The sequence below is a fragment of the Microcaecilia unicolor genome, chromosome 10 (genome assembly GCF_901765095.1).
Source record: "Microcaecilia unicolor chromosome 10, aMicUni1.1, whole genome shotgun sequence".
NCBI classification, from domain to species: Eukaryota; Metazoa; Chordata; class Amphibia; order Gymnophiona; family Siphonopidae; genus Microcaecilia; species Microcaecilia unicolor.
In genome coordinates, this window is record NC_044040.1 from 7,733,256 (window position 1) to 7,746,065 (window position 12,810).

At 46.1% G+C, this 12,810-nt stretch overlaps 1 protein-coding gene across 7 annotated transcripts in view; it reads right to left on the reverse strand.

Moving 5' to 3' along the window:
- Nucleotides 1-12,810, reverse strand: part of CELF2 (CUGBP Elav-like family member 2) — a 485,873-nt gene that overhangs the window by 221,635 nt on the left and 251,428 nt on the right. The gene's annotated exons all lie outside the window — the stretch shown is intronic.

Consider the following 12,810-nt stretch of genomic DNA (forward strand, 5'->3'; position numbering starts at 1 on the left):
AGGGTAGGTTATTGGTAACAGTGAGAGATAGCACATCACAAATTAAATCCGGAAAATCACATTGTGGAAAGTATATGAATTTATTTGCATTCTGCAGAGGGAAATAAGTATTTAATCCCTCTGGCAAACAAGACCTAATACTTGGTGGCAAAACCCTTGTTGGCAAGCACAGCGGTCAGACGTCTTCTGTAGTTGATGATGAGGTTTGCACACATGTCAGGAGGAATTTTGGTCCACTCCTCTTTGCAGATCATCTCTAAATCATTAAGAGTTCTGGGCTGTCGCTTGGCAACTCGCAGCTTCAGCTCCCTCCATAAGTTTTCAATGGGATTAAGGTCTGGTGACTGGCTAGGCCACTCCATGACCCTAATGTGCTTCTTCCTGAGCCACTCCTTTGTTGCCTTGGCTGTATGTTTTGGGTCATTGTCGTGCTGGAAGACCCAGCCACGACCCATTTTAAGGCCCTGGCGGAGGGAAGGAGGTTGTCACTCAGAATTGTACGGTACATGGCCCCATCCATTCTCCCATTGATGCGGTGAAGTAGTCCTGTGCCCTTAGCAGAGAAACACCCCCAAAACATAACATTTCCACCTCCATGCTTGACAGTGGGGACGGTGTTCTTTGGGTCATAGGCAGCATTTCTCTTCCTCCAAACACGGCGAGTTGAGTTCATGCCAAAGAGCTCAATTTTTGTCTCATCTGACCACAGCACCTTCTCCCAATCACTCTCGGCATCATCCAGGTGTTCACTGGCAAACTTCAGACGGGCCGTCACATGTGCCTTCCGGAGCAGGGGGACCTTGCGGGCACTGCAGGATTGCAATCCGTTATGTCGTAATGTGTTACCAATGGTTTTCGTGGTGACAGTGGTCCCAGCTGCCTTGAGATCATTGACAAGTTCCCCCCTTGTAGTTGTAGGCTGATTTCTAACCTTCCTCATGATCAAGGATACCCCACGAGGTGAGATTTTGCGTGGAGCCCCAGATCTTTGTCGATTGACAGTCATTTTGTACTTCTTCCATTTTCTTACTATGGCACCAACAGTTGTCTCCTTCTCGCCCAGCGTCTTACTGATGGTTTTGTAGCCCATTCCAGCCTTGTGCAGGTGTATGATCTTGTCCCTGACATCCTTAGACAGCTCCTTGCTCTTGGCCATTTTGTAGAGGTTAGAGTCTGACTGATTCACTGAGTCTGTGGACAGGTGTCTTTCATACAGGTGACCATTGCCGACAGCTGTCTGTCATGCAGGTAACGAGTTGATTTGGAGCATCTACCTGGTCTGTAGGGGCCAGATCTCTTACTGGTTGGTGGGGGATCAAATACTTATTTCCCTCTGCAGAATGCAAATAAATTCATATACTTTCCACAATGTGATTTTCCGGATTTAATTTGTGATGTGCTATCTCTCACTGTTACCAGTAACCTACCCTTCAATTATGGGCTGCTCATGTCTTTGTCAGTGGGCAAACTTACAAAATCAGCAAGGGATCAAATACTTATTTCCACCACTGTATCATTTTTGACACATTTCAAATGCTAAAGCATATATATAAAATTATATAGGGCGTAGTCCCAGAATACATGACAGACCTCATAGACTTACCAATAAGAAACAAAGTCAGATCATCAAGATCCTACCTAAACCTACATCACCCAAATTGCAAAGGACTGAAATACAAAACAACTTACGCAGCCGGCTTCTCCTACATAAGCGCACAACTATGGAATGGGCTCCCAAAAGCTGTGAAAACAATCCACGACCACTTGAACTTCAGGAAATCACTAAAAACCAACCTCTTCAAAAAGGCCTACCCCAACGACCCCACGTAACCCTCTTCACCTACCAACACAGCATGACTATGATCGAACAGGACATCACGCAATCTTCATCCATTCTGACCCTCCACTTATACCTCATATGATCACTATACAACTTTGTATTTGTTATTCACCGACTGGGCAAACGCCTTTGACGGTACTATGTAAGCCACATTGAGCCTGCAAATAGGTGGGAAAATGTGGGGTACAAATGCAATATATATATATTGTAAGCAGGGACCGTCCTTCTTTGTTGATTTGTACAGCGCTGCGTAACCCTAGTAGCGCTCTAGAAATGTTTAGTAGTAGCATATACATATATATATATTTTTTTTCATTTTATGTTATTTTTTTCCCCTTCCCCTTTTGTGCTCTTAGGTGTCACCTCTCAATATATCTCATCTACAATCACTACCTGGCTGCCCCTGTTGGACATCAAATCAAATCAATTTCCAGGGTTCAGTGCGGTTTACATTCTAGGTGAGACAAAAGCCCATAATGTTACTGTGAGGTATGAGAACAATTAGAGACCACTGGTATAATGCATGAGAGCAACAATATTATAGAAAAGGATAATGGATGGGAAAATCAAGTCCCTTCACGCAGACAATGCTGAAACGTTTTGGACAATCAATTAAAATATGGATGTTTTCAATTGATTATGGTGCTTATTTTAAACGTGCTATGCAGGTTTTTGATATGCCTGTGTCGTCACTTAGATGTTTATACTTCATAAAGGTCTAGATTCCAATTCTACAAAGCCAGAATATGCAAGTCAAACTCTAAAAAGTGCATATTGGAAAGGGTGAACCATCTGGGGGTATTTTGGGTAGGACTAGGGTGAGCCTAACAAACATGTATTCTTCATTTCAGAAGTGGAATGAACACCTATACCCAAAAAGACTGACATTAGGATTTAAACCTGCTACCCAGGACCATCCAGGTTTCAGACAAATGCTCCTATTGAGCAGCACTCACTGAAGGGATTAGGGAAGGTCATCCCCTGAACTCCCCAGTGGTTTCCATCTGGAAAGAGAAGCTGGCAAAGGATACCATGATTTGAAACTGCTTTTTTTTTTTTTTGGGGGGGGGGGGGGGGGGGGGAGGAACGTTTATATTTTTAAAATATGTTGCAGTGTCCTCATCCATTTCAAGGTGAATTTTAGAAAGAATAAGTTTGTAAAGATGGATATGAACCAGCTAATTCAATTCATGAACAGAAATGGACAACTGTTTGCTTATTTAGATTTTGCTCACGCCTTTTTCAGTAGTAGCTCAAGGTGAGTTACATTCAGGAACACAAGAGTAGCACGATTCTATGCTACCAATCCTAGGGATAGGCAGTTTGCTTTCCCCATATCTATCTTAATAGCAGATTACAGACTTTTCCCTCCAGGAACTGGTCCAAACCTTTTTCTTTTTAAACCCAGATACACTAATAGCTGTTACCACATCCTATAGCAATGAGATCAAAAAGCTTAACCATTCAGAGAAAAAAATATTTATTCTGTGCCAGATTGGTACTCAGTCTATGGGACCGATACAGAACTCTTGCATGTTCACACCAAAGATTCGCTCCCCAATGCAGTAACCAAATAGACCCCATTGCAAAATATGTGCACTAACATGGGAGAGCACACTGGATGTAAGCACACAAGTGTGCGCTAGTGCTTGTGCACAAATCAGCCCCCCAGAGTTACAAATGTACTCATCTTAGAGAGCTGCATGAGAATGGGGATTGCAGGAATCCTGTGGAACCTGCAGGGTTCCTGCAGGGACGGAAGACGTTGCCACGGGGTTCCCGCAGGGACGGAAGACGTTGCCACGGGGTTCCCGCAGGGACGGAAGAAGCAGTGACATTCCTGGGGGGGGGGGCTGACACCCGGGGCGGAACGCCAATGCACCCCGCCTCCCAGGTGCAGCACGACCCCCCCCCCCCCCCGGTGAAAGAACTCCCCCTCGGGTGCACGCCGCTGGGGGGGGGGGGTGCCACGCGCCTGTCCGCTTTGTTCGTTTCCATGCTCCCTCTGCCCCGGAACAGGAAGTAACCTGTTCCGGGGCAGAGGGAGCACGGAACAAACGTAGCAGACAGGCGCGCGGCACCCCCCCCCCCCCCCCCAGCGGCGTGCACCCGGGGCGAACCGCACCCACCGCCCCCCCCCTTTTGTACTCCACTGGGAAGAAGTCCATGGTGGCTGTTGTGGTGGCTGGAAAGAAACAGGGGACTGTGAGCAATTAAATAATAGCGTTTGACTCCTCCAGGTACAAATGAGGATGGAGCAGTAATTGTGGGGATGGAATGGATCTTAGCGGGTACAGGATGGGTGAAATTTCTATCTTTCTACAACTCTCTTATCATCTGTGCAAGTGCTGGAATGCTAGTCTGTTGGCATCACAAAATGTTATACATATTTACACACAGGATAGCATTCAAGCACGTGTGCAGATCAGTGTGCATATAACTCCAGGTGCACATACAATTTTTTGTTGTGGGCAGTCCCATAGCTGCATACAACACAGTACTTTTGCTCTTTGCTCCAGCACACCTCCCTCTCAATTGTCTTTTCTTTTTTTTTTTTTTAACTCCACCTCTTTACGGAAGCCAGAAAAAAATTGTGGATTTTTATATGTTTGCAGTACAGAAGAAACAGGCAGGAAACACTCACTAATTCCTACTGCACAGCAAGGAGCTTATTCTTTTATGTCTTTTCACATCAAACACCCCAGTGTTGCACTCAGCCTTTTGCTGTTCTGTGCACATTTCTGTGTCTGTGCTAAACATTTTAACTTCCTGTGTACTGCTGTCTATGCAAGGCTTTGCACACTGTTAGCTCATATGCAAACCATTATTTTTGCATTGTACACAGAATGTAGCACACACTTCATTGTACCAGCTTCTATGTAAGAAAAACAGCCACTGCATTGTCTCCATCCCACATCTCCAATTACAGCAATATAAGCACTTTTCTTGCTAAAGGCAGGGCTTTTTTTGAGGGGGTACTTAGGGGTACTGTTTTGAGGGGGTACAATTTTCCATTGTCTGCTAAAATTGACCCGTGGACCCAAAGTTTTAATGAAAGAGCTCAGGCTCTACACACCAATTCTGCTTTGTCATAGGTTCTGTGACTGGTTGCAGGGGGCCTGGCTATTGTGGGGTGGGTCCCTCAGTGATCACCCCACTCTTGAAGGGTGGCCTAACATTTGAGTACCGACACCTTTTTTACTACAGAAAATGCGCTGGCTAAAGGTAAAGCAAGAAATCAGTGGCCTACTCACAAATTGATGCTGTGAGGTTGGGGTTGGGTGGGGCAAGGGCTCCGGGGCGCCACCAACTTGACAGAGGAGCTGGAAAGTCAAGAACAAAAAAGTATGGGGCCTTTGCAATGCAGTGAAAGTTGGGAAGGGAGGGGGGTAGGGTGACAGTGTAAAATATTGGGTCCTAGGCACTGGAGATCCATGCTACTGTCAAACATAAGAATTTCCGTTGGCACCCAAGGTAAGAGGAGAAGAGTATGGCGTGAGTGGATTTGCTGTGCCTTCCAGCTTCCTGGCCTCGGCCCCGACCTCATAAACAGTCTTAGAAATTGCTCATGGTAACCTGCTATGATGCTCACCGGGCAACCTGGAGTACCAGATGATACATACATTTCAGAATTAAGAACGATGCGACAACAAAACAAAACTCAATTTAACAATCTTATATCAGGAGCCCAAGTCAAGAAATAAAGCTTCACCGAGAGTGAATGCCAAACGCACAAGAAGTGGGATTTAAGTGAGTTCTTGAACTTCTTTAAAGAGGGTTCTCTGCGGATAGAAGTTGGTAATCATTCCACAGTTTGGGTCCTAGGAAATAGAAGGCAGAGTGTTGAGTGGATTCTAGATTTGCAGATTTAGGAGTCGGCAGAACTAAGCGGTAAGAATCTAATGAACGTAGACAGGGCCGCTGAGGGGGGGGGGGGGGCAAAATTCCCCAGGCCCGGCCTCCAAGGGGGGGCCCAGCGCTGGGGTCTCTCTCTCTCTCCTGCTCCTGACGGGCCCTGAGTGATTGCGTCCCGACAGGAGCAGGAGATAGAACTCCGACACTGGGCCTCCCCTGCAGTGCTGCTCTTCGCTTGCCTCTACCATCATGCCAAGCAGCTGCTTTTCCCCCTCAGGTGCATGCTCAGTTTTGAAAACACGCATGTGCAACAAGAGAAAAAAAGCAGCCGCAGGGGCAGGGCAGGCATGGAGTGAAGAGCAGCGTTGGATTCTTCCACTGGCGGGGTCTCGTGATCCCTGCCAGCCCCAAGGTATCTCAGGTGCAGCAGTGGCAATCCTGGGGGGAGGGGGTGGCAGCAGCGACGATCTGGGGGGGGAGGGGGTGGCAGCACCCTGCTTTGGGCCCGGCTCAGTCTCTCAGCGGCCCTGAACATAGAGATCTTGCAGGAGTATAGGGAATAATTGATGTTGGAAGAAAAGGAAGACAAGAGTGGAGGAGTGGCCTAGTGGTTAGAGTGGTGGACTTTGGTCCTGGGGAACTGGGTTCAATTCCCACTGCAGGCACAGGCAGCTCCTTGTGACTCTGGGCAAGTCACTTAACCCTCCATTGCCCCAGGTACAAATAAAGTACCTAAGCTGCATTGAGCCTGCTATGAGTGGGAAAGCGCGGGGTACAAAAAAAAAAAAAAAAGAAAAGATTGAGGTCTATAAAATAATGAGTGGAGTGGAAAAGGTAGGCGTGAAGCATCTGTTTACTCTTTCCAAAAATACTAGGACTAGGGAGCATTCAATGAAGCTACAAAGTAGTAAATTTAAAATGAATCGGAGAAAGGTTTTCTTCACTCAACATGTAATTAAACTCTGGAATTTGTTGCCAGAGAATGTGGTAAAGGCGGTTTGCTTAGCGGGGTTTAAAAAAGGTTTGGACGGCTAAATGGACTTGGGGGAAATCCACTGCTTATTTCTGGGATAAGCAGCATAAAATGTTTTGTACTTTTTGGGTTTCTGCTAGGTATTTGTGACCTGGATTAGCCACTGTTGGAAACAGGATGCTGGGCTTGATGGACCTTTGGTCTGTCCCAGTATGGCAATACTTATGTACTTATGTACATAAGTACATAAGTAGTGCCATACTGGGACAGACCAAAGGTCCATCTAGCCCAGCATCCTGTCACCGACAGTGGCCAATCCAGGTCAAGGGCACCTGGCACGCTCCCCAAACGTAAAAACATTCCAGACAAGTTATACCTAAAAATGCGGAATTTTTCCAAGTCCATTTAATAGCGATCTATGGACTTGTCCTTTAGGAATCTATCTAACCCCTTTTTAAACTCCGTCAAGCTAACCGCCCGTACCACGTTCTCCGGCAACGAATTCCAGAGTCTAATTACACGTTGGGTGAAGAAAAATTTTCTCCGATTCGTTTTAAATTTACCACACTGTAGCTTCAACTCATGCCCTCTAGTCCTAGTATTTTTGGATAGCGTGAACAGTCGCTTCACATCCACCCGATCCATTCCACTCATTATTTTATACACTTCTATCATATCTCCCCTCAGCCGTCTCTTCTCCAAGCTGAAAAGCCCTAGCCTTCTCAGCCTCTCTTCATAGGAAAGTCGTCCCATCCCCACTATCATTTTCGTCGCCCTTCGCTGTACCTTTTCCAATTCTACTATATCTTTTTTGAGATACGGAGACCAGTACTGAACACAATACTCCAGGTGCAGTCGCACCATGGAGCGATACAACGGCATTATAACATCCGCACACCTGGACTCCATACCCTTCCTAATAACACCCAACATTCTATTCGCTTTCCTAGCCGCAGCAGCACACTGAGCAGAAGGTTTCAGCGTATCATCGACGACGACACCCAGATCCCTTTCTTGATCCGTAACTCCTAACGCGGAACCTTGCAAGACGTAGCTATAATTCGGGTTCCTCTTACCCACATGCATCACTTTGCACTTGTCAACATTGAACTTCATCTGCCACTTGCACGCCCATTCTCCCAGTCTCGCAAGGTCCTCCTGTAATCGTTCACATTCCTCCTGCGACTTGACGACCCTGAATAATTTTGTGTCATCGGCGAATTTAATTACCTCACTAGTTATTCCCATCTCTAGGTCATTTATAAATACATTAAAAAGCAACGGACCCAGCACAGACCCCTGCGGGACCCCACTAACTACCCTCCTCCACTGAGAATACTGGCCACGCAATCCTACTCTCTGCTTCCTATCTTTCAACCAGTTCTTAATCCATAATAATACCCTACCTCCGATTCCATGACTCTGCAATTTCTTCAGGAGTCTTTCGTGCGGCACTTTGTCAAACGCCTTCTGAAAATCCAGATATACAATATCAACCGGCTCCCCATTGTCCACATGTTTGCTTACCCCCTCAAAAAAATGCATTAGATTGGTGAGGCAAGACTTCCCTTCACTAAATCCGTGCTGACTTTGTCTCATCAGTCCATGTTTTTGTATATGCTCTGCAATTTTATTCTTAATAATAGCCTCCACCATCTTGCCCGGCACCGACGTCAGACTCACCGGTCTATAATTTCCCGGATCTCCTCTGGAACCCTTCTTAAAAATCGGAGTAACATTGGCTACCCTCCAGTCTTCCGGTACTACACTCGATTTTAGGGACAGATTGCATATTTCTAACAGTAGCTCCGCAACTTCATTTTTTAGTTCTATTAATACTCTGGGATGAATACCATCAGGTCCCGGTGATTTACTACTCTTCAGCTTGCTGAACTGACCCATTACATCCTCCAAGGTTACAGAGAATTTGTTTAGTTTCTCCGACTCCCCCGCTTCAAATATTCTTTCCGGCACCGGTGTCCCCCCCAAATCCTCCTCGGTGAAGACCGAAGCAAAGAATTCATTTAATTTCTCCGCTACAGCTTTGTCCTCCTTGATCGCTCCTTTAACACCATTTTCGTCCAGCAGCCCAACCGACTCTTTGGCCGGTTTCCTGCTTTTAATGTATCTAAAAAATTTTTTACTATGTATTTTTGCTTCCAACGCTAATTTCTTCTCAAAGTCCTTTTTTGCCCTCCTTATCTCCGCTTTGCATTTGGCTTGGCATTCCTTATGATCTATCCTGTTACTTTCAGTTGGTTCTCTTCTCCACTTTCTGAAGGATTGTTTTTTGGCTCTAATGATTTCCTTTATCTTACTGTTTAGCCACGCCGGCTGACGTTTAGTCTTTTTTCCCTTTTTTCTAATACGTGGAATATATTTGTCCTGAACCTCCATGCAGAGACATTTGTGTTTGCCTTGTGGCACAGGGAATTGCTTGTCCCCCTTTTTTCTTTGTGTTACCACAGCCTTTTCCCCATAGACAATATATCTCAGCGAATTAGGCTCCAGTGCATCAAGGAAGCATCACGCATCTTGGTTTACCTTCTCCTGGGCTACTGGACAGCTTATGCCGAAAAAGCAGAGGGCAATTCCAAGGAGACAGACTTGTGTGAAGAAATTATTCTGGGTAGACATTTGGGAAACCCCCCCCCCCCCCACACATTTAATTCGGCTTAAACTGATTAGAGTATTGTAGGATACTGTTAGTTTCGTTTGCTCGTTGCCAAAATATGAAGGTGGTTAACAAATCGCAATATACAGCCAGGAACTGAAAAGGGACAGAGTCAGGTAGGGCACAGAAATAATGAAAAAGCTAGAAGAAGAAGAAAAGGGGACACAGAAAAGTTTTATTACTTTGCAGCTGAGCCTCTGTGGTCAATGAATAATTTTGCCTTCTGTGAGCTGTCAAACATGTCAACCTGAGACCTTGTTGGCTTTTATCACCTGCAGTCAGTGCCCGAGCCCCAACCACAGGCCAAAGGAAGACAAAAGCAGAACAAGATGGCTTCAAAGACCAGAACAACTTGAAAAACTAAGAAACCTGCTGCACAGTCATGACTAATAAAATAAACACACTTCAAAATGTCTTAAATGATTACTGGGAAGACCAAATTGCTTTTACACAGTAAGGAACCCAAGCAGAATTCAAGACCCAATTCACATTCAGGACAGAAGCCAAATCACTACTACCCTGTGGCAGACTGAAAATTCCTTTAAGGGCTGCAATTGAATTCTAAGTGGCCAAGAGATCAAGAGACCCTGAAGGCTCAATGAGTCACATCCCTTCTGTGCCCTCTTTCCAAGAATGAAGCGCTCTTTCCCCAAGTGCATTTACTATCAAACATGTCTAGAAGCTCAATGGGGATAATGTCTCCTTGTCAGTCCCTTCCAGCTTAGAGGGTAAGGTCAGCTTTTCCTGATCTTCCCTCTGATCTCTGAAACACATGTTTTTTTTTTTGACTGAAATATAACATGGCCCCAGTAAACTACCCAGCTGCAAGTGTAGCCACGTCTTTTTGACCTGCACTTTCATTTATAAAAAGGCAATTAAGATTTGAAAATATGGTACCATTAAAGCTGCAGAGGAGGATGAATACTAATGTGTGTTTTTCACTTTCTACCCTTTCCTTCAATATTTCGACAAGTGCCAATAGCAGCTACTGCATAACAAAGGACAGAGGGATAGCAGTTAGCCAGTGCTGAGCATTAACGATTTGCAAAGCTAAAAATCACAGTAATGCAAGTAACATAAAACATAGTAGATGACGGCAGAAAAAGACCTGCACGGTCCATCTAGTCTGCCCAACAAGATAAACTCATGTGTATACCCTACCTTGATTTGTACTTGCCTTTTTCAGGGCACAGACCGTACAAGTCTGCCCTCCACTATCCTCGCCTCCCAACCACCAACCTCTCTTCCCCCACCTGCTCCGCCACCCAATTTCGGCTAAGCTTCTGAGGATCCATTCCTGCTGCACAGGATTCCTTTATGCACATCCCACGCATGTTTGAATTCCGTTACCGTTTTCATCTCCACCACCTCCCGCGGGAGGGCATTCCAAGCATCCACCACCCTCTCCGTGAAAAAATACTTCCTGACATCTTTTTTGAGTCTGCCCCCCCCCCCCCCCTTCAATCTCATTTAATGTCCTCTCGTTCTACCGCTTTCCCATCTCCGGAAAAGATTTTTTTGCGGATTAATACCTTTCAAGTATTTGAACGTCTGTATCATATCACCCCTGTTCCTCCTTTCCTCCAGGGTATACATGTTCAGGTCAGCAAGTCTCTGCTCATACGTCTTGGAACGCAAATCCCTTACCATTCTCGTAGCTTTTCTTTGCACCGCTTCCATTTTTTTTAACATCCTTCGCAAGGTACGGCCTCCAAAACTGAACACAATACTCCAGGTGGGGCCTCACCAACGACTTGTACAGGGGCATCAACACTTCCTTTCTTCTGCTGATCACACCTCTCTCTATACAGCCTAGCAACCTTCTCGCTACGGCAACACACCTTGTCACACTGTTGCGTCACCTTCAGATCCTCAGATACTATCACCCCAAGATCCCTCTTCCCCCTCAGTACCTATCAGACTCTCACCGCCTAACACATACGTCTCTCGTGATACTATACCAAAGCCAGCAAGCTGAAGATGGGACAGAGAAGGAGAAAAAGCACCTCGACCATATAAACAGCGATGGAACTGGTGCACGACAGTGGCGTAGCCATGGGTGGGCCAGGGCCCACCCTATTTGGACTCAGGCCCACCCAGAATTGTGGTACTCATTGCTATGGCTGGCAAAGATCCTCAAACCCCGCCAGCTGAAGATTTCCTCCTCCTCAAGCGGCCAGTGCTCATCTAAGTGGCAGCTGGCAGCACTTGCGTCGAGCTGAAACCAACGCCAGCCCTTCTGCGCATGCTTAATTTTAATGCTTGCACAGCCTGCTGGCTGTGGCATCAAAGTGCTCTTGGCTGCTGTTTGGAAGCGCGTTGACTGCCTGACCAAGAGGAAATCTTCAGCTGGTGGGGTTTGTAGATCTCCTCCTGCTCAGGTATTTAATACTTTGGACTTGCAGTGAGCGAAGCAAAGCAGAGCAGAAGGGGGCTAGGGACGGGGGGGGGGGGGGGGGGAGGGGGCATGAATTCCATACCCACCCACATTGGACTCAGGCCCACCCAAAATTGTCTGTCTGGCTACGCCCCTGGTGCACGATATCAATGCAGAGTCAGATGCGGCGGCAAGAACGGTAGACATTACAGAACGAGAAAATCTCACGATACTGAGCAGGGATAATGAAAACAGAAATCTCTGTGAATATAGGATTCAACATTTGACAAACAAGATTCCCAATAAAAACCCTAAGAACTGCTTGGGTGTTCCCTCCTGATTCAAAGATTTACGATTCAGAGGACACCTATAAAGAAAGAGGGAATCGGTGGTTAGGGTGGTGGACTTTGGTCCTGGGGAACTGAGGAACTGAGTTTGATTCTCACTTCAGGCACAGGCAGCTCCTTGTGACTCTGGGCAAGTCACTTAACCCTCCATTACCCCATGTAAGCCACATTGAGCCTGCCATGAGTGGGAAAGCGCAGGGTACAAATGTAACAAAAATAAAATAGATATTATTGGAGATTCTACATGGAATGTTGCTACTATTGGAGATTCTACATGGAATGTTGCTATTCCACTAGCAACATTCCATGTAGAAGCCTGCGCGGCCACATTGGTGATCTGCAAGGGCCGACTTCTACATGGAATGTTGCTAGTGGAATAGCAACATTCCATGTAGAATCTCAAACAGTAGCAACAGTGGAGGAGTGGCCTAGTGGTTAGGGTGGTGGACTTTGGTCCTGAGGAACTGAGTTCGATTCCCACTTCAGGCACAGGCAGCTCCTTGTGACTCTGGGCAAGTCACTTAACCCTCCATTGCCCCATGTAAGCCGCATTGAGCCTGCCATGAGTGGGAAAGCGCAGGGTACAAATGTAACAAAAAAAAAAATAAAACAAATATAGAAAATAAAAATGCATAGAAGTGTGTAACCTGCAGAGACCAAAAGGAACACCACCAAACTAAAGCACAGAAAGGTATAACTTGCATAGAGAGGTAAGTACAATTCCACCTACCTTAGCGCTGTCCT